This window comes from Prinia subflava, chromosome 20, assembly GCF_021018805.1.
Source record: "Prinia subflava isolate CZ2003 ecotype Zambia chromosome 20, Cam_Psub_1.2, whole genome shotgun sequence".
NCBI classification, from domain to species: Eukaryota; Metazoa; Chordata; class Aves; order Passeriformes; family Cisticolidae; genus Prinia; species Prinia subflava.
The window spans coordinates 6030533-6049796 of NC_086266.1; positions in this window are offsets into that span (position 1 = coordinate 6030533).

Sequence of the window (19264 nt, forward strand, 5' to 3'; positions counted from 1 at the left end):
TTTCAGGGGTCTTGACACACAACAAAGTGTGTCAAGGCACTCACAGCTGAAATCCCATAGAGTCAATGGCTCAATCTTGACCCTGTAGAGCAACATCCTTTAAATCTGAATCTTCAAAAGAGCTGAGAGCTCATCAAAGAGTTGTCCTGTATCAGGCCATCGAGTTAAGTTCCTCCCACATAATACTACGAGCTAATGAGCAATGGGGACTTGGCAGAGTTTCACCACATAACATTTGTTTCCTTTGGAGATTTATTTTTATAGGGACCACACACATCTGAAAGTCTTTTAAATACCAGTGCTGGAGAGGCAAAGTCAGCCCAGCCGCCAGGGAGAGCAGGGTGGAGGGTGACCCCCAGAGCTGCCCCTCTGCAAGCCTCGGGAACATCTGCAGGGGCTGCTCAGACCTTGAGGCTGAAGGAGTGAACCCTTCACTGAACCACTGGAGCCTCCAGGGAGGAGCAGGGACAAAGTTTTCAGGGTGAGGAAGGAGGAGAGGGTGAAAGAACCTCTGGGCTCTGAGGCCAGCTGGGTGTGGGAGTCCCCACGTGTGCCCAGCAGTGTCCCCTGGGTGGGACCTGCCACTCCTCCACACCCCACAGCCTGTGCTGAGCCAGGGCATGGCAGCCCCACAGCCCTGGCAGATGCCCTCAGTCTCAGCAGGTGACTTTAGCTTTGGTATTTCTGAAATCTGGGAGCCAATCTCTGCATCCTCTGAGGGACCATCAGGAGGCAGGCTGAGAGTGGAAAGGCCATTTTCTGTGCCAAGGATCTGGAAACTGTGCAGCTCAATCAACTCAAGATACTCCAAACACATCCAGATATAACAAAGCATTAAACGCCACAGCAGTCATCCAAAAAAAAAAAAAAACCTCCTACACTAGATCTCTTCTGGCTCAATCCCCTCTCTTCTACAACAAACCACCACAATTAATAAATCTTTCCCAGCTGAAAACACTCCCTGACAGCAGGAAGTGAAGCACCCCACCCCAGCACACCCCCTGTGTATTTTGGGTGAACCCTGGCAGCGTTTCCCCTCAAAATCCCAGTGCAGAGCTTACAGAAATCCATGGCTCTGCCCGCCTCATGCCCTGCCTGTGCCCAGGGGACGTGCAGAACCCCTCTGAGGCTGTCAGTACAACAATTTTTGCTGACCAAGCTATGGATGGTACATGGTCTGTGAGCCCCAGCCAAGGTCATGACAAATGGAACAATAAAACACCCAAATTCTCCTTTTTTTTTTTTTTTCCATGGTTGTCCATGAGCTGCATCGTAGTTAGGATATTTGTGACCAAGAATTGAATAACTTCTCGATGATTTCATTTGATACAGTAATTGTAACTGAATACCTGATTGCCAGCCTCTCTCAAAATGCCTGCTGAGTGTAGTATTGGCTTGAAGGACTTTCCTGATGGAATTCTAAGTGATAGAAAGGAAAATCCCATCAAAGCCACCACGGAGGATCACATCACATCCAAGCTGGAAGTGCAAGATGTTTCCTTTCAAACACAGATCCCTTCTGTCACTCTGAAGCAGTGACAGCGAAGTCAGGTGACACTGGGGAAGCATTTGTAAAAGACACCCAAACAGCTCATCCTAAAAGCTTAGAAATCCCAACAACAGAGCATTCCAGGAGTTGTTTTCCATGAGATTCCACTCGGTAAATGTCATCCCAGACCAAGCCCGACAGAGGCTGCAGGATCAGCTGAATCAGTGTGCTAGAAGTAGGGTAGTAGAGCAGGAATTAAGAAGGAGGAGAGCAGGTAAAGAAAGCTTTTGTGCCTGTTTTACGCTTTTCAGGAGACAGTTCCAATCTGTTTTATCCTAAAAATACAGACAGCACTAATGAATGGTGATTTTTTTCATGGCAGCAAATATTCCCCAGCTATTTTGCTATTGTTCCTCAGGCACACATATCGTGTACCTACAATAAACTATTGATAATCGGTGCTTTGCATCTGTACTGGCATTTAGAGGTAAATACAGCAATGAGAAAACTCATTTAGCTACATCAAAAGAAAAGCTTATCTGCCCGAAGTCTCATGCAAATGAGGAGCCCACTGAAAGACCATTGTTTAAACATCAATGAGCTGGGGTCTCTTGTCTGCAGAGCTGCAGTCCCTCACTCCAGAGAGACACAGAATCTCAGCCTGACAGGATGGAGAAACAATTAAACACTGAGAGTACAAGGTCAGCACTGGCATCTTCAGCCCCCTTTTCTCCAGCAAGGAGAGCCAGCATTGCAAACCCTGCCTCAAACTAAACCAGAGCTGGTTTTCTTCTCCCAAAATTCCTGCCAGGCTTTGCAAAGCTGGCTCTGGCACACAGCAGCCAGCAATATCCTCTTGGTTTATATTAGAAGGCACCCCTGAAGAAGGAAGCAGGTTCCAAACACAACCTGGCATGCAAAGCCCTGACCCAACTGATTCCTAAAACACCTCCTGAAGACCTGCCTAGGTAGAACCCTGTGAATTTTTAATCTTTAAAGCAAAGGTTACAGTATGGAAACATTGTGGGACACTCTTCCTTCTAAATAGCTTTATTTCAAGTACTGGAACTCCGAGCTGAACTTCTGCAGCTCCTGCCCTGCTCCCTCCACGCACACCACAGTTGTGCTGAGAGGTGAGAGATGGCTTCAGGCAGAAGTTCCCCCTGTCCACTGATGCCTTAAGTTTCAGCTTTTATATTTTCCAGACTCTGTGCTGCATTAGTGTATAACTCTGAACTTCTTATAAAGTGTTAGCAACTTCTCCTCAGAGTTCAGTCAGACAAAACAATCCCATTCCAGCCCCACAACCAAGAACACCACTGCAGCTCCAGGCCCAGAAAGTTTAAACAGCAGGGAACTGAGGAGACCAAACTGGGAGGATGGGACTTCATTACCTGAAGCTGTAATTGGACATTTAACAATTACCCAATGTGTAAATGGACCAAAATTCATAAAAGTGTGAAAACTTGTGAGCCCTGGTCCATATCTGGGGTGTAGCCATGGCTGGGCTCTTGTAGTGCCCAAGGTGTGTCCTTGGAAGGCCTTTAAATAAATTCCTACTTTATTTCTTTAACCAGGCCAGCCTCTGTTCCAGGCAGCCTCTCAGGGCATCACTACAGTGAGACCATCGAGAGATAAGCACTGAGCATCATCAATGTCCCTGAACAGATCCCTGGAGAGAAGCATCATCCAGCAGGGAGGCTTTGGCACTCACCTTTTTAGGGAAAAAAAGTCGTTCCCTTTTACCTTGTGAACATCTGCACTTGCTGGAAACTGAGTCCTTTTTAACATTACAGGGGAGTAGGAGATGATTGTAGGAGCTACTGGACAAGGAGCCAACACCAGAGACTCCACAGAGATGATTCTGATGCTATTTTATCTTCGGGTTATGCAGGTTCTGCTCATTAGGAAACCCTCCCAGGGGGCACACACTACTCACATATTATTTGATGAAATTCCCAGCCTGGAAAACTTTGTGAACCACACAATAACTGAACAGGGGAATGGGAACCATATCAGAACACCAGGATTGGTATCCCAAAGTTCAGATGAAGAGCCAGGTCAAGAAGAAACTCCTGGTCTCATCTGAAGGTGCTGTTGACCACATTTGTGATTCCATGAGCTCCCCTAAGGGTTACCCAACACCAGCAATGTAAACACTCACATTCAGCAAGGACAGCAGGTGCTCAGGACAAAAAAAAAGCAGATTTCCAGTTAAAATCCATTCTGAGCAGTTACCAGTCACCACAGAGCTGGAGCCAAGGAGCAGCTCCTTGCAAGTCAGGTCTCCTGTGGCCCCAAACTCCAGGGAAACAAGCCCTAGAACCACTGATTGTGGAGTGTGTACATGGGACCTAAACTCACCCAGTGCAACTTTGAGCACCGTCCCTACATGGGAAGGATGGGGCAAGTGGCTCAAGCCAGAAAATCAACTGATGAAATGCTGTAGTAGTGAAAAAAAAAAAATAAAAAAGAAAAAAGAGATGAGTTTCAGTCCTGGCTAGCTGCAAGAAAACTGTATCAGCAGCAGCCTGACTTTACCAAGGGCCCTGTGGGCTGTAACCACAGTCATCTCTTTCATTAGAGCAGCAAAGGCAGGGTCTCTCCTGCAGCAACAGGCCTCAGCTGTGTGCACATTAAATCCCAGCAGAATGTGCCCATACCACCTTTGTACCACTGGATAATATATATTAATATATATTATATAAAATATATATCATATATATTCACATAATATTATAATATATTTCTAATATATTTCTAACCTATTTCTATGTATGTTTATATTTATATTTATATTTATATTTATATTTATATTTATATTTATATTTATATTTATATTTATATTTATATTTATATTTTAATATACATATATTTAAATATATATATATATTATTATATAATTGCTACAGCCACTCCTTTTGCCCCCCTCCTGCTTTACTCTGACTTCCAGAGGAAGGCAGCTCAGCTGCCTGCAGCCCCCTGCAGAAACGGGGTGAGCCACAAACACTGACAGCTCATTGTTCTGCTCTTTGGATCCATGAAATGCTTTGCTGCTCCGAGCCCAAGTTTTACTCTGTTTCCAATTAGAAACCCAAACTGCCTGTTGGATTAGGTGACTTTCACTCTCTAGGCAACCCAGAAAATATTTTCAGCTTGCTCCTTCTGTTTCTGGCCCCTGGAAGCGCAGGGACCCTCTGCCCAGCACACCCCGGTCAGCCGCAGGCCCACCCAGCATGAACAGCCCATGGCCACCAGGGCTCCGCTGTGGCCACCCTGCAGCCTCAGCTCTGCTGACCAGCCCAGATCTGCAGTCTGTGGGCTCAGGCTGTGGCCACAACCCTGGCAGAGGGGTATGAAAGGCAGGGCTTGTCTCGCAGCCCACACAGGACCAGCCATCTCCGGGCTGGTCAAGCCAGAGACTCTTTCATTTTCTTCTTTAAGGCCCTCTTCCCTCTCTTCAATGTATGACATCAATTCCACACCTCCTTCCTTGCATCTTCCATGGAGAGAGGGCCTGCAGGGAGGTCTCGTTGTGCTCCCTGTGATGCCTTCAGTTTTATATTTGCTGTATTTCAGACTCTGTGCTACCCAGGGTGCAGCTCTGAGCTCACACTCAGGGTCACTCAGCCCTGCACAGAGTAGGGACACAAAATAAATCCTTCTTCTGCTGCACACCAAGGACAACTTTCAGGCCCAAAAGCACAAACAAGGGTGGGCTGGAGGGAGGAACAAGAAGGATGGGATCTCACAGCCAGAAGCTGTAATTGGACAATTAAAACCCAGTATGCAAATGAACCAAAACTTATAAAAATGTGAGACCTCGTGACCATTTTCTCCATTTTGTGACCATTTTGTGACCACCTTGGGTGTAGCCCTGGCCAGGCTCTTGTCCTGCCCAAGGTGTATCCTAGAAGCCTTTCAATAAATCCCTGCTTTATTCTCTGGCTCTGTCCAGGCTCTGTTCCAGGTCTGCCTTGTCCAATTCCAGCTGTCACACAGACTGACTGTCCCACATGGAACACAGAGCCGTGCCAGGCGACAGCGGTGCCACCCCGTGGTGACACCGAGCAGCGGGACAGGGCCATGCCTGGGGAGGGCTGGCCTGGGACAGAGACTGAGCAGAGACAGAGAATAAAGCAGGGATTTATTGAAAGGCCTTTAGGATACACCTTGTGCAGGACAAGAGCCTGGCCAGGGCTACACCCAAGGTGGACCCAAAATGGTCACAAAATGGACAAACGGTCATGAGGTCTCCCACTTTTCTAAGCTTTGGTCCATTTGCATATTGGGGTTTAATTGTCCAATTCCAGCTCCAGGCTGTGAGGTCCCATCCTTCTTGTTCCTCCCTCCAGCCACCCTTGTTTGTGCTTTTGGGCTGAAAGTTGTCCTTGGTGTGCAGCAGGAGAAGGATTTGTTTTGTGTCCCTGCTGTGTGCAGAGCTGAGTGACCCTGAGTGTGAGCTCAGAGCTGCACCCTGGGCAGCACAGGGGCTGAAATACAGGAAATATAAAACTGGAGGCATCATTCCCCCCTTTAGAGGCTTGCAGAGCCTGTGAGAGCTGTGAGGGCTGGCAGCCACTGCTGCTCACACAGCACTGCTGGGTCCCTGCACACGAGGACAAGGACACGGTGGGGACAAGCACACACCAACACCACCAGTGCTGGCAGCAGCAGCTCTGGGTATTCAAAAATGTGAAAAAAAACCACTGCACAACCAGCAGCAGCTCTGGGATAATGTATTTAAAAATGTGAAATAAAAACCCCCAGCAACTGCACAACACCAGGAGTAGGCAGAAGAGAGCAGTGGGAATACGTGAGAAGAAGTGAAGCTGAGCCCATGAAGAAGGGAGGGCAGGGGGAAGGTATTTCATTATGATTTTATTTCTCACTGCCCTGCTCTGGTTTGATTTGTAATAAATTAATTTCCCCGAGACGAATCTGTTTTGCCTGTGACAGTAATTGCTGAGTGATCTCCCTGGCCTTATCTCGAACCACGAGCCTTTCATCACATCTTTCTCCCCCCGTTCAGCTTCTCTCAAATCACTCACAGTGGTTACTCAGGCCTGGACTGCCTGACAGGGTCAGAAACAGAATAGCCCTCGCTTAGGCTGTGCTAGTTTATAATTTGAGATATTTCAGGGAGAAAACACCTCCATAGATGGAGTTTTAACTTAGTCAATATTGCACTGAAACAGCTGCAATGCGCCTTGTGGGAATGGGGTCAGACCAGGTGAAGACACTGGAATAAAACCAGTTATGGGACATTTTTCCTTTTGTCCCCGTTGTGCGGGTGTCCCCTGTGGTGCCCCGGCCCGCAGCAGTTAAATGCGGTGCCAGCAGATGGCAATCCAAGAAGGGTTTGCGTTCCCAGCAGCTGCCACAGCCACCGGGACCCTGCTGTCCCTGCCTCAGGGCCAGGACAGTTCTGTACCACGGCAGCCCAGCCTCGGAAGGAGCTCAGAGCCTGAAGAGAACACCTGGGTGGATCAGACTCAGCCAGCCCCTCTGCAGTGCAGACACCTTCGTGGTATTCCCCAAAACACCCATTTCAGTAACGGGGATTTAACTTGTTCCGTGGAATCCTGACCATTTCAGTAGCCTGTAACTCATTCCATGCAATTCTTGCTGGCTTCTCAGTGCTGGCCCCTGGGGAGTTCACCCCTGTCCATGTGGTCCCTGATCACTGGGATTCAGCAGTGTCACAGTGCCCCTCTTCTCTCCCACCACTGCAGGTTGGATGCAGGTGGTTTCCTTTGAGCAGTGCTGTCCAAAGCAGAGCATTGAACTCCCACACTTTGGCATTTCAGGCAGCAAAATAAATCCACATGCACTCAGCCCATCTTCTCAAGTCCCCGTGCCCAGGAATTCATTCTCCTCACAAAGAGCTCCTACTTTATGCAGTGAATTGCAGTCATTTGCTGTTCACATTTCCCTCTTCCTCCAACAACCTCTGATTAGGGTTTGGATGCAGAAACACTTTCAGGATGGCTTTCAGCAGAGTCCTCCAGGATTTTCAGAGGCTGTCAGGAGCAGCCCTGATGTTCCCTGCAGATTTGCTGTGCTGCCTCTTTTGAAGGAGCAATTCTCGCCCACAGCCACAGGACTGGGGTGCCCAGGGACACAGCAGGACCCCAAGGACTGAAGCCAGAGCAGGAATTCAGACAAGCCACAGCCCACATGCCTTTCCCTCACATTTCTGTCAATGGCTCAGCTCTGTGCTGAGGAAGAGCCCACCCCAAGGTGCCTGTCTGGTGACTGTGTCTCACCTGGCTTACATGAGAGGTATCTGCTCAGATTAGAGTCCAGACTATGCTTAAACCTGTGCTTCTACAGCTACAAAGTGGAGATTTTAGATCTGAAATGCAGAAGACTGCTCAGGCTTCCCAGCACCTGAGCAAACCCTAAACCAAGGCACATCTTCACCAGCGTGAGAAGAGAGGAACTATTGACCATCCCTCCACAGGGCAAAGTAACCATTAAAGCAAACACCTCTGGAAGGACTTGCAGTGACCATTTGGAGTCATTAGAGGGGATATGAGTGATCTGTCTGGTGAGGGATGAGATTACAGCAACATCCAGCTAATTAATAGACAGGAGGTCCCATCCACTGAGCTGGTGCCTTTAATTAGACTCCGAGTTGCTGTGCTGCAGGGCTGCTCTCCAACCCCTCACCCAGGACAGAGATTAGCAGCAGTTTTATGCTAATTTATGTTGGCTGAAAAGCTGGTGGTTTTAGGAGACATTTAGATTTCAGGGAGGAACTACTTATTAATATTCATCTCAGCTCCTATAAATACATTTCTAATCCACTGCAGGATTTAGAAGGCTGTGGATGGCAGCTGTGTCACTGCACATGTTGGATTTGCTGCAGAGCAGGGGTCGTGCTGGGTCAGGGGGTGTTGGAGCATGGCTGTGACAGGGTGGGCACAGCTCACAGCTGGGGGATGTTGTAGGTGGCATTTCTGTGTTTGTGCCACAGTGACAGGAGCTGGGCAAGTCCCAGGACCAGCACACGCAGTCTCTTGGGCTTTTCCTAATTCTGGCTTCTCAAACTAACTTCAAGTTACAGAGGAGGTAGAGCTCAGCTTTATCTTATGATTCTTCAGGGGCTCTCTGAGCCTCTCCTTTGCATAGCAATTGTTCTCTCTCTTGCATTTCCCAAACATCTTCCTACATCCCTCTGCCCCAGAGGAATGGGGAGCTCAAACCCAAATTGTACTTGCTAATATGAAGCAATCACTCATCACACTTTCAACTTTGCTACTCCCAGTCCCAACTCCTCTCTCCAGCTTAGCCATGATCCAGCTGGATATGGGCATCCCACAAAGTGGCACCATTTTCCAGGCTCTGTGCACACACATCCCCATGCACTCACCTTTCCACATGCCCCCATTCCCTTTCCCATCAATGAGAACTGGTTCCAGGATAACTTCTTTGCTGTGGCAAAAACCATATTGTGGTTTGAGCCACAGCAGGAGAAAAGTGTTCCTTGGTTTGGCTGCCCCCTGTAGAATCTCTGGTGCTGCAAAGTCTCCAGAAAGTACAATGGGAGCCATAAGCAAAATCACAACATACAAGATCTAAAGCCCTGAATCCACATTTCTAGAGCACTGAAACAAAGAACACAATGTGAGTGGAGCAGGGCCATTCCAAACAGCCACCAGCAGGATAATCAGAAGCTGGGAGAGGTTGCAACACAGCTGCCAAAAGAGCTTTTGGTTCCTTTATGTTCACCACGCCAGCTGGGAAAAACCACAAACCATGGGGTGGGTAAAACCAAGACTAACCAGCCCTAAAGTGACAGTCATCACCAGACCAACAGCTCCAATAAGAAGAGGTGCTACTGATTCCTTAAGCTTTATCTTTCCTGTATTTCAGACTCTGTGCTACCCAGGGTGCAGCTCTGAGCTCACACTCAGGGTCACTCAGCTCTGCACACAGCAGGGACACAAAACAAATCCTTCTCCTGCTGCACACCAGGGACAACTTTCAGCCCAAAAGCACAAACAAGGGTGGGCTGGAGGGAGGAACAAGAAGGATGGGACCTCACAACCTGCAGCTGGAATTCGACAATTAAACCCCAATATGCAAATGAACCAAAGCTTAGAAAAGTGTGAGACCTCATGACTGTTTGTCCATTTTGTGACCATTTTGGGTCCACCTTGGGTGTAGCCCTGGCCAGGCTCCTGTCCTGCCCAAGGTGCATCCTAGAGGCCTTTCAGTAAATCCCTACTTTATTCTCTGTCTCTGCCCAGTCTCTGTCCCAGGCCAGCCTTCCCAAGGCATCACCACCACACCTTTTTTAGACACCATTCAGCTCCTGCCTCAGCCAGGAAGCCCCGGAGCAGATTCAGACGATGCTAAACAAAAACGTCCAACGCGGCGCCGAACGCGTCCCTCGGGAGGGAGGCAGCAGCTCCTCCTCGTGCAACCACCCCCTGAAGTGAAGGGTGTTGGATTTGTGTCTGGAATAACGAGCTGGCTGCCTGAGCCCCTGGCAGGAGCAGCAAGTGGCACCATCTGGAGTGTGAGGTGGCCCCGTGCCAGCAGCGCTCCGGTGCCGCGGAGGGCTCGGAGCACGGGTGACTCCACAGCCTGGAGAGAAGGGAGAGCAAGGAACAAACCGAGGGAGAACTACCCTGAAAGAGCCTGGAATTGATGTTTCACTGAGAGCAGGCACAGTTGGAAACTGTAGGAAATATTATTTCCAGTCTGTTTGCTGACATGAAGAAAGGAGAGGGGGAAAAGAGGAAGAAAAAAGCCACTGAGGAAAGTTCTTACCCCCACTGAACTGAGTCAGGAAACCCCCCAGCAGTGAAAACACCAGATGTGAACAACAAAATGACAGCAGGGACATCACAACACACAGTTCTGTGCCACGTTTGCAGAAACAAAAATTAGCTCCCTTGCTGAGGGAGTGCAGGATCTGTAAAGCCTAGCACACAGACCTCTGTAGGACTGCCTGGCATCTTTGGCACAAGCCATCACAGTCCTCCCTCACCTTATTCTGATCCTACAACACAAAAAGCCCTCTAGAGAAACCAGGCCTTTTGCACAGTCCAAAGCACTTTTTTCCTTTTCAGGTTAAAAATCCAGTACTATGGTGGTATTCAGTGAAAGGCTGGACTTGATGAATGTGAAGGTCTTTTCCAACTTCAGTGATTCTTAAACAAAGGCCAGGTTTGACCATTCAGAGTACTTTAAATAAAAGGGGTGATTTCCTTGTTCTTTTCCTAGTGCTTGCTGATATTGGTAAGGTGTGATAGAGAAATTGTAACACTTTAATATTATGTAAGCTTTGTAGTACCCTGCTGTACAAGGTGTTTATTTCTCTCTTCAGTCATTATGGGCTCTCAAAGTCTGAGCCCTTTGTGTTGCAAGGTGTTACAGGCAAAATCTGAATGGAGAATCCAGGAAAGCTGGGTTTGCCTCCTGTCGGTGTGAGGATATCAATCATTCTGTGGTACTCTCCTCTTCAAAAGCCAAGGCTTGTAATGGATGCTGCCCCCATTTCTCCTTCCTGATTCCCTCAGGCTCCCTAAAGAAAATTGTTCCCCTGCTGAAGCCACAGGTGAGGGCTGTGCCTGCAGAGAGCTAAAGCAGCAGTGCTGTGCTGCAGGGCTGGGCTCCCCTGCTCTGGAGCAGGGCACAACAAAGCCTTCCCTGGAAATGATAGGCAAGGTGAATTTTCAGGTCAAACACAACAAAGAGTTTTGCCTTTCCCCCAAGATTCAAATGTGCTCCTTTGGGCTGATTCTATGGGGAAATGCATCACCAGATGGTCAGGAGGCCAGCAGCTAACACTGGCTTAGCCAGCCACAAACCAGAAGCTAGATCAAATCAGGGTTCATCTGGTTTTGTTGGTGAGGGACAAAGCATGACAGCTGCTAGAAAATCTGAGCAGTAAGGCTGGGGCTGGAGCTCACCTTTGGGCTGCTTGTCAGCCCCAGGTGGGTGGTGGTTGCCCATCCTGTAAAGTTTTGGCAGTGCTGATGTTGCAGCAGGACCCTTTAATGTCAGCCACAGCTTTTGGGGATTTGATTTTCAGTTGCCCCTTTCTGCTGGAGTCCCAGTGAACCTGCACTGTGAGCTCCAAGCAGTTCCTATCCCAGCCTGTTCCCTGCTTGGCTTTGTTCTCCATCCCTCTCTCACTGCCATCCTCAGCCACTGCTGCCATTGCTTGCATCTCCTGGGTTTTAACTGGCTGCCCATTACTTATCAGAGATATTAATTACAGTGATTATTGCTTTTATCTCGGCAGTCCCAGAGAGGTTTGGGGATTTAAGGCTGGGGAATGCAGTTTGATACCACCTGCCCTGGGGGAAGGATGCAGAGCCCAGGACCATTACACCACTCTGATTTCTAATGGAAAAAACATTCCAGCTTCATCCACAAACAGCAGCAACAGAAAGCATTTCCATGGGCACCCTCCCTGTGGATGCTGCATCCCTCTGGAGCAGTTGGACTGGGATGCAGTGGGAAAATGTCTGCTGGCACTTACAGAGCTCCTCCAGCTGCCAGGGGGAAGGCTGTGCTCTCCAGGCCAAACCTGGATGCTGCTGGTCCTCAAAAGGGTGTTTGTCAAAGAGGCTGTGTGACACGTGGCCACAGGCTGGAGACAGAAATCGTGACTTGAGTCCTCCTGATCATGAGACAAACAGCCTGTTCTGTTGTTTGGAACCTTCTTATATAGTGGGTTCAAAACTCCCAGTCCAGACAACTGATTGGTCTGGGTGTTAATACTGCCAGCTCCCTGGGTTAGTGACACATCTGCTTTTAGGGCTGGAAGGGATTGGTTGAGGTCTCTGTTTGAGTTTAAATCCATCCTGTGATTGTTCACCCAGGGACTTGTTTATCAAACTAGGAGAGCCAAATTGAGTTTCTTATTAAAGCCAGATTTATCTGCCCAGCTACAGACTAGCTGCACTGTGACAGTCTGTCCTCTCCAGGCCAAACCTGGGTGCTGCTCTTCTTCAAAAAGGTATTTGTAAAAAGGCTGTGCTCTCCAGGCCAAACTTGGGTGCTGCTCCTCCCCATATAGGCATTTATCAAAACTTCATTCAGTTCTCTAAGAAACACACACCAGAGAAAAGGCAGCATAGCTGAGTGATGGGAGAAAAAGAGTAAGAAATCAGAAATTAATCTCTCGCTTCCCTTTACATCAGGGTCTCCAGGACCTCTCCAGTGAAAAGCACTTTTTTGGTTTCCCTGTGCTGGGAAGAAAGCCATGCTTTGCTGGTATCTAATTAGGAAAGGGATTGTGTGAGTGAGCAGGTAGCTCAGGAGCAGATCTTTTGTGAGCAGAGCTAATTTCCTTCGTGCAAAGAGAAATGTGGGGCTTAGGCTGAATTATCAAATGAATTATACCAACAGATCACTTTCCTTTGCAGTGATTTAATTATCAAAGATTTTGCAAATGAAGGGAGGGACAGGGCATTTCCTGAGGGAAATGTCAGCTTGCCAGCTGCATCCCTCACCTGGCTCTGTCAGGCCAAGGTTATTAAGGGAAGGTGACATGGTGCAATCATTTGTGATGGAATTCTTCTGTACATCTGCACTCCCTTCAGCTCTTTCCAGCAGACAAGCATGTTCCCTGTGCAAGGAGCTCACCCTTTTTCTCAGATGAATTATCCCAAGCACCTCAGACACTTCAGCATTTCTTGTCAGGCTCATAAAGCAAATCTTACCTCAGCTGGTAATGAACCTGATGTGCTGTGACAGCCACAAGCAGGGCAACAAAGAGAATCCTCACATGTCAGCAGATCTGAGCAAGACCTCAATCTCCACCACCAGAAAGAACAAGAAAGTGTCTCTGAAAGTGACAGTCATGATTTCCTCACACAGCAACGTGTGAATGCAGAGACTGATGTGCCAGGTTCTATTAACACAGGATTCCTTTGAAAAGGGTTATTCTTTTGTGGTCTGATATCGTGCTTTCCTGGGACAGAGAACAGGAAAGGATTCCAGACTGTCAAATTTTCTTTTACAAAGTGTTCTCCTGCCTACAGGAAATATTGGATGGAAGAAGGTAGCTTCTATACCACAGGTCATGCACTGCAAAGTGTCTGTGTATTTTACACAATATGGAGGTACTTCGTAGAGTTATAGGCACTGAAAATTAAATACCTCAACATGTGAAAGGGCAAGAGGCATTTTATGAGTAGAAAAAGTAGTGGTACAAATCTTCCTTCTTCTTGAAAGGAGATCAGCTGGTCCAGGAAGATTCTGAGATTTAAATTCCCTTTAGAAGACTTATATTTAAATCAGCAGAGCTGATTACACTGCAGGGTGTTGTAAAGTTCTTCCTTCAGTGACTGGACTTTACTGATCCCCAGTGGAATTGAAGCTGCATCTCACAGTTGTCTGTATGATTAATTCAGCTCTTTGCATTAAACCAGGAGGGCTCTCCTGCAGTCTGGTGGGGTCCACACGTAGAAGTTCCTACAGAGTGGTGTGAAAATCTCACAGCTGATGGTTCTGACTCTGCTCCAGGCTCATGGCCATGGAGATCTCCTAGTTCTGCAGCAGTGGCCCTCAGAGGTCAATTCTCTTACATTCCCATCCCATTTTAATGCATATATTTATTCCCAGTAAATCTTTGCAGGGCTGACCTCTGCTGAGAGCCCCAGAACATCACACACAGGCTCTGCACGCTCCTGTGACAGCTGAAGGATGACACCAGCAGTTCAGCACATTGTTCCTGCACTTGCTACTCTTTCTCTTTATTATTTTGAGCCTGTCATCAGAAGCAGAGCTGAAGCAGGAAGAAATGTTGACAATAGATTGTATGCAGAAGCAGATAATGTGCCTTGTCCTCCCCGTGGCACAGGAGTAAAATCCTTGGAAATGGGAACAGGGATTTTGCTGGCATTAGTGGGTAAGACAGAAAGCTCCTCTCCCTTCCACAAGTGGAAACAGAATATTTGAAAGATTTACAGCACTAGCACTGAATAGTCACTGACTCAAACCTGATATTTCCTAAAGCCATTGCCAGAGAAGGGTTGAATGCCTTTACAATTCCAGTGGGAGTCACGTGTGGAGAGCAGACCTGGCCCAGGGTGTGGATACAGCCAGAGCTGGCCCATCATTTCTTCTAAGTGCGGCTAACGAGCAATTTGCAAATTCCCATGTGAAGCTATTTTGAGAATGATAAGTTCCTTCAACACAACAATCTATTCTGAGGGTGAAAAACAAATGTACCTGTAATAACAAGGGATCTGTCCCATGAGAATCAGTAAAGAAAATATGTAAATAATCCAAGAATAGATAGATTTGATGGACAAGTAAAATACCTTTTACTAATGAATAGAATAATTAGCAAGAAAGCTATTAACCAATTAGAAGTTGCCCTTGAGGTTTGTAAAAACTGTATAAAAGACAGCATGTGGCCATAATAAACTTAATACCATGTCACTTTGTGTTTTGTGACCATCTCTACAACGACACCAGGATGTTTAAATGCCCCTTATTCTGGGCACGTGGAGCTGCTGTTTAAATACCAACAGCCCATCTTCAGCCACAGCCTGGCAGCCCCAGCCAGAGAATGACTAAATCCTGGAAACTGAGACCACAGGGAATGTTCCTGTGTCCATGAACTTGAGGGCTCCTCATGGTAACCAGTGAGTTCTGCCTCCTCTAATCTGAGTCATCCAGTTCTAGTCTGACCTGCTTTACACACAGAATTATTGTTACCACTTCTTCTCACATCATGTTGGTCTCTACACTCATTCAGCTTCTGTTCCTTAAAGGGGAGTGGACAAAATCTAAATCTACTTATCCAAAGAGATGTGCTCAATGGGATAATTGGTAGATTGAAAAGCAAAAATCTTTGGGGTTGCCTGGAGCTATTGAATTATTTCTGGCTCATTTCTGGAGAAGATGCAGTTAATGTTGCAGCTTTCAATAGTCTGAATAGTTGATTGCTGTCCCTTTGCAGTGTCCCCCTGCAGCAAGGGACATCTCAGGTGGCCCCTGCTGCCCAGCAGGGAGGACAAGGAGCCCCCTCTCCCCTGCAGAGCTGGAATCCCCTGATTGCAGCACAAGATCCACACAGCACAATGCTCAGAGCTTGGAGCTGCAGAGGTGTGGGGTTGTAGAAGTTGGGATTTGCTGCAAATTCAGTCTGGAGCACGGATAAATCCCAGCAGGGAGAACCCAGCGAGGTTGTGTAGAGCAAGGCACAGTGGAAGGGCCAAGGGGCCATGTGGTGAATCCTTCTGGGTAGAGATCCTTGTCCAAATTGAAAACAGGTCTTCATCTATGATAAGTGAGGCAATAAAGCAGCATTTGTTGTTAATAGGCTAAAAATAAAAAGAGAGGTCAGTCTTCTGCTCAAAAGGAGGGGTTGCTCAATAAGCTTTTTGTGCAGTGTTTTCACAGAACAGTTTCTTCACAGACAGCTTGGTCCTGGAGACAGAGGGGAAATGTATTTTGTGGCACATGGGCTGGAAGGGGGACCAAAACTGGCTATTAATAACCAGGCACATCAGTTTAGCAGAACCACACAGGGATGTTCATTCTTTTCTTCACCAAAACTGAACAAGAATGAAGTGGAACTGGCCAGTGAGCTTGTTCTGCTGCTGACCCAGAGGCTGGGGAAGAGGGAACTTGTGACTGTGATTAGACAAAGGCATCAAATGGAAACATCCCCTGGCTTTAGTAGAAATGTACAGGAATTGCTGCCACAGCTCAGACTGAGGGGCTGTCTGGGCTGACATCCTGTCTCCACTCTCACATGGGAACAGCACAAGTTAAAAATTGGTGTATAAAGAAGCCCCATGTAAAACAAAATGGGAACTCAGACCCTGTGCAGTTGTATTCTTCATCCTGCCTGCTCTCCTCTCCAGCACTCCCCAAGCACCAGCTGGGCTCCCCATGAACCAGAAAGGATTTCAGGATTTGTTTGAGTGATTGAACTCTCTGCCCATTCCCATGCGGCAGAATGGAGTGGGAGATCATTTCACAGGGCAGCCCATGGGCTCAGTGTGAGTGAGTGGCAGATATTGGGGTACAAATGCTTTGGGGTGGGAGCCAGAGCTGTGCTGAGGGAGCCATGGCAAGAGAGGGATCCCTGCTGTTGAGAAGGGATCACAGAGAAACACCTCAATGGCTTTTGCATCGCTTGTAAGGTTATTTTTTTTAAGCCTAAACTACCATAACTCTTTCAGTACAACTGGGAGCAGCTCAGGATTCCTGTGCTGTGCTCTCCTGTACAGAACAGAGGATTTCCTCAAAACTGCAGTGGAAATGGGTGGCAGAGCAGAGATGGCAGCATTTGCATCTATCACTGTTTTTCACTTTTCTGCTGTGAAGATTTCAACCATGTTTCCTCCAGACAGGTTTAGAAAGAGTTCATCCAGTCTTGCATGGAAATGCTGATATCTGAAATGTTAAAGTGTGTGGGTGGGCAGAGCTCTCTCAGCTGCATATTCTGTAAATGAGAGCCCAGAAAAGAGATTTTCTTCCCTAAGACTGGAATTAAAACAAACAAACCAAGGAAACAAAAATTGGTGTAATGGGGTCATCACAAAATTGTTTTCCTTTCAGTATAAACCATCACGATTATTATTTAATGATGGTAATTGAAGAAATTGAAGAACTCAATATAGGCAGAAGCCCATCTGTTAACTGTGAATCATGCAAATAATGTGGCATCAGAGGCTTCAGAGAAGGGTTTAACTGTTTTGCAGCTCACATTCCCCATGCTCCAGCCACCCTGCTCTCAGCTTCACGGCCTGGCTGCGAGGATTTGGTCACAGTCCAGGAATCATCTCTTCATATTTTAAAGATTTGCCTCGTGGGTCCCTTGGCAGTAGGGAGCTGGTCAACATCTGAGTCCACGAGCACTGGGCTCAGACCAAAATGCCATCCCTGCTGAACAGGGAACTCCAGATAGGGAGGGATCTGCTCAGGAATTATTGATCCATACTGTGGCCACAAGTGCTGCCTGGCAAGCTCAGGTGGTGCCTTTGTTTAACATTTTAACATGTGTGACCTCATCTGAGATCTCCCTCACTCACCTGGGCTGGGAGAAGCACCTTGCAGGGAATCACACCTACATTAACCCTACCAAGCTGTTCCTGCAGGCAGAAACCCAGGAGGAGCCCACAGGAGTCTGCTGGAACTCTGGAGGCTGAGAATTTCAGGCTTCCTGTTCTCAAAGGCACTGACCCTCAAGCAAGCACCACATTTGACTTGAGGCCGTGGGACAGGCTTCCAAAATTGAGTGATGGCACCGGGGTTGTGGATCTGGAGGTTGAATAGTATTGTGTGATCTCACAGGGTGAAAAACTTAGATTTTAGTATCTAGTAATACATGTGGGGCAAGGTGGAGGAATTTGGGCATTGTCTGGGTCCTTCTTCTTCACCTTCTTCTTCATGGATTTGGGTGGTTTTCTGCAACTGGTTAATAAAAGTCAGCATTGTGGACTTCAAGTTTTTGGTTATTGGGTTTAAAGTAAAAATAATTTAGGTGGCATTTCACAATTGGATGGATTGTCCTTGAAAAGATCTTCTAGAGATAGAGAGGAACTCCATTTTACCTCATTTCTCTACCTTGATAGTTAGAGCTCAGACTTGTGAGGCTGTACAGATAAGAATTAATAAACACAGATTTGGAACACAAACTGTGGCTCCTGTGTATTAATGTCAGCTCTAACACAAGGAAAAGAAGACACAAAGTCAACAGGAGTCCCAGGGCTCTCTGCACACTGCTCTGGGTGGGCTGGGGGGGCTGTGGGGACATGTCCAGTGTCCCACGAGTGGCCACGGACTGGCACCAAGGACACGGAGGGAAATGCTGCCCACAGCCAGAGCATGCAGGGGGGAAGCGAGCTGGGAACACAAAATGGATTTCCAGGCTCCATCCAGAATGCCCAGAGGAATGCAGACAGCACAAAACAAGCAAATCTCACACATTTACACCCCTCAGGTGTTGGTTTGGTGCTGAGGCCCATGCCAAGTGTCCCCCGGGGCACCAGCCCTGCCCTGCAGATGGGAAAGAGAAAATTCCATGAGTGACCCAACAAACGCTGCCTTGTCCTCATGGACCATTTGTCCATCATGCAGGGACACGACCTCATCCCCTGGAGACCAGCCTGCTTCGATCTGCACCACAAACAGGCTTGTAGGACACACAAAAAAGCTGTTTTGGTAGATTTTGGACCAGGGACCACAGCAAGGCACAGGAGCTGTGTTTAGTGGTGACACCATGCCCTGGTGAGCTCTGGGACAGGCTGGGCTGGCAGGGTGAAAAGCAAAAGCCCATTTGCAGTGACTGAAGCACAGTGGCTCACTGTCATCTCTCAGGTCATACCTTAGCACCTGGCCAGCCAAAACCAAAGCATCAGCACAACTCAAAGTTTCTCCAGACCTGCACGAAGCTCCTGGGTCTAGAATTTGTGCTGAACTCCCTTAAAAATCAGCACTGCTGCAGGAGAAATAATAATATTCCAGACTACGGGCTGGTGAGCACAAGGTCTGTTTAAAGTTCAATCCCTGCCTCATTTTTCAATATATTTTTGCCAAAGCCCACGTGATCCATGTGGGAGCTTGATGGAGGGTGGCTGACATGAACTTGTGGTTTGGGTCCTGGTAGGATCTGCTTCCCAAATAACCCCTGCTTGCTCCAAGGGATGTTCACAGGACCCTGTTCATGCCAGCTGACCCCACCTGAGCCAGCCCTCACTGCCAGTCCCTTCTGCAAGGGGTGTTAATGCCATTTTGGGGACGTGCAATGCCTTCTCCACAAGCTCAGTCACAAAAATGAAGCTC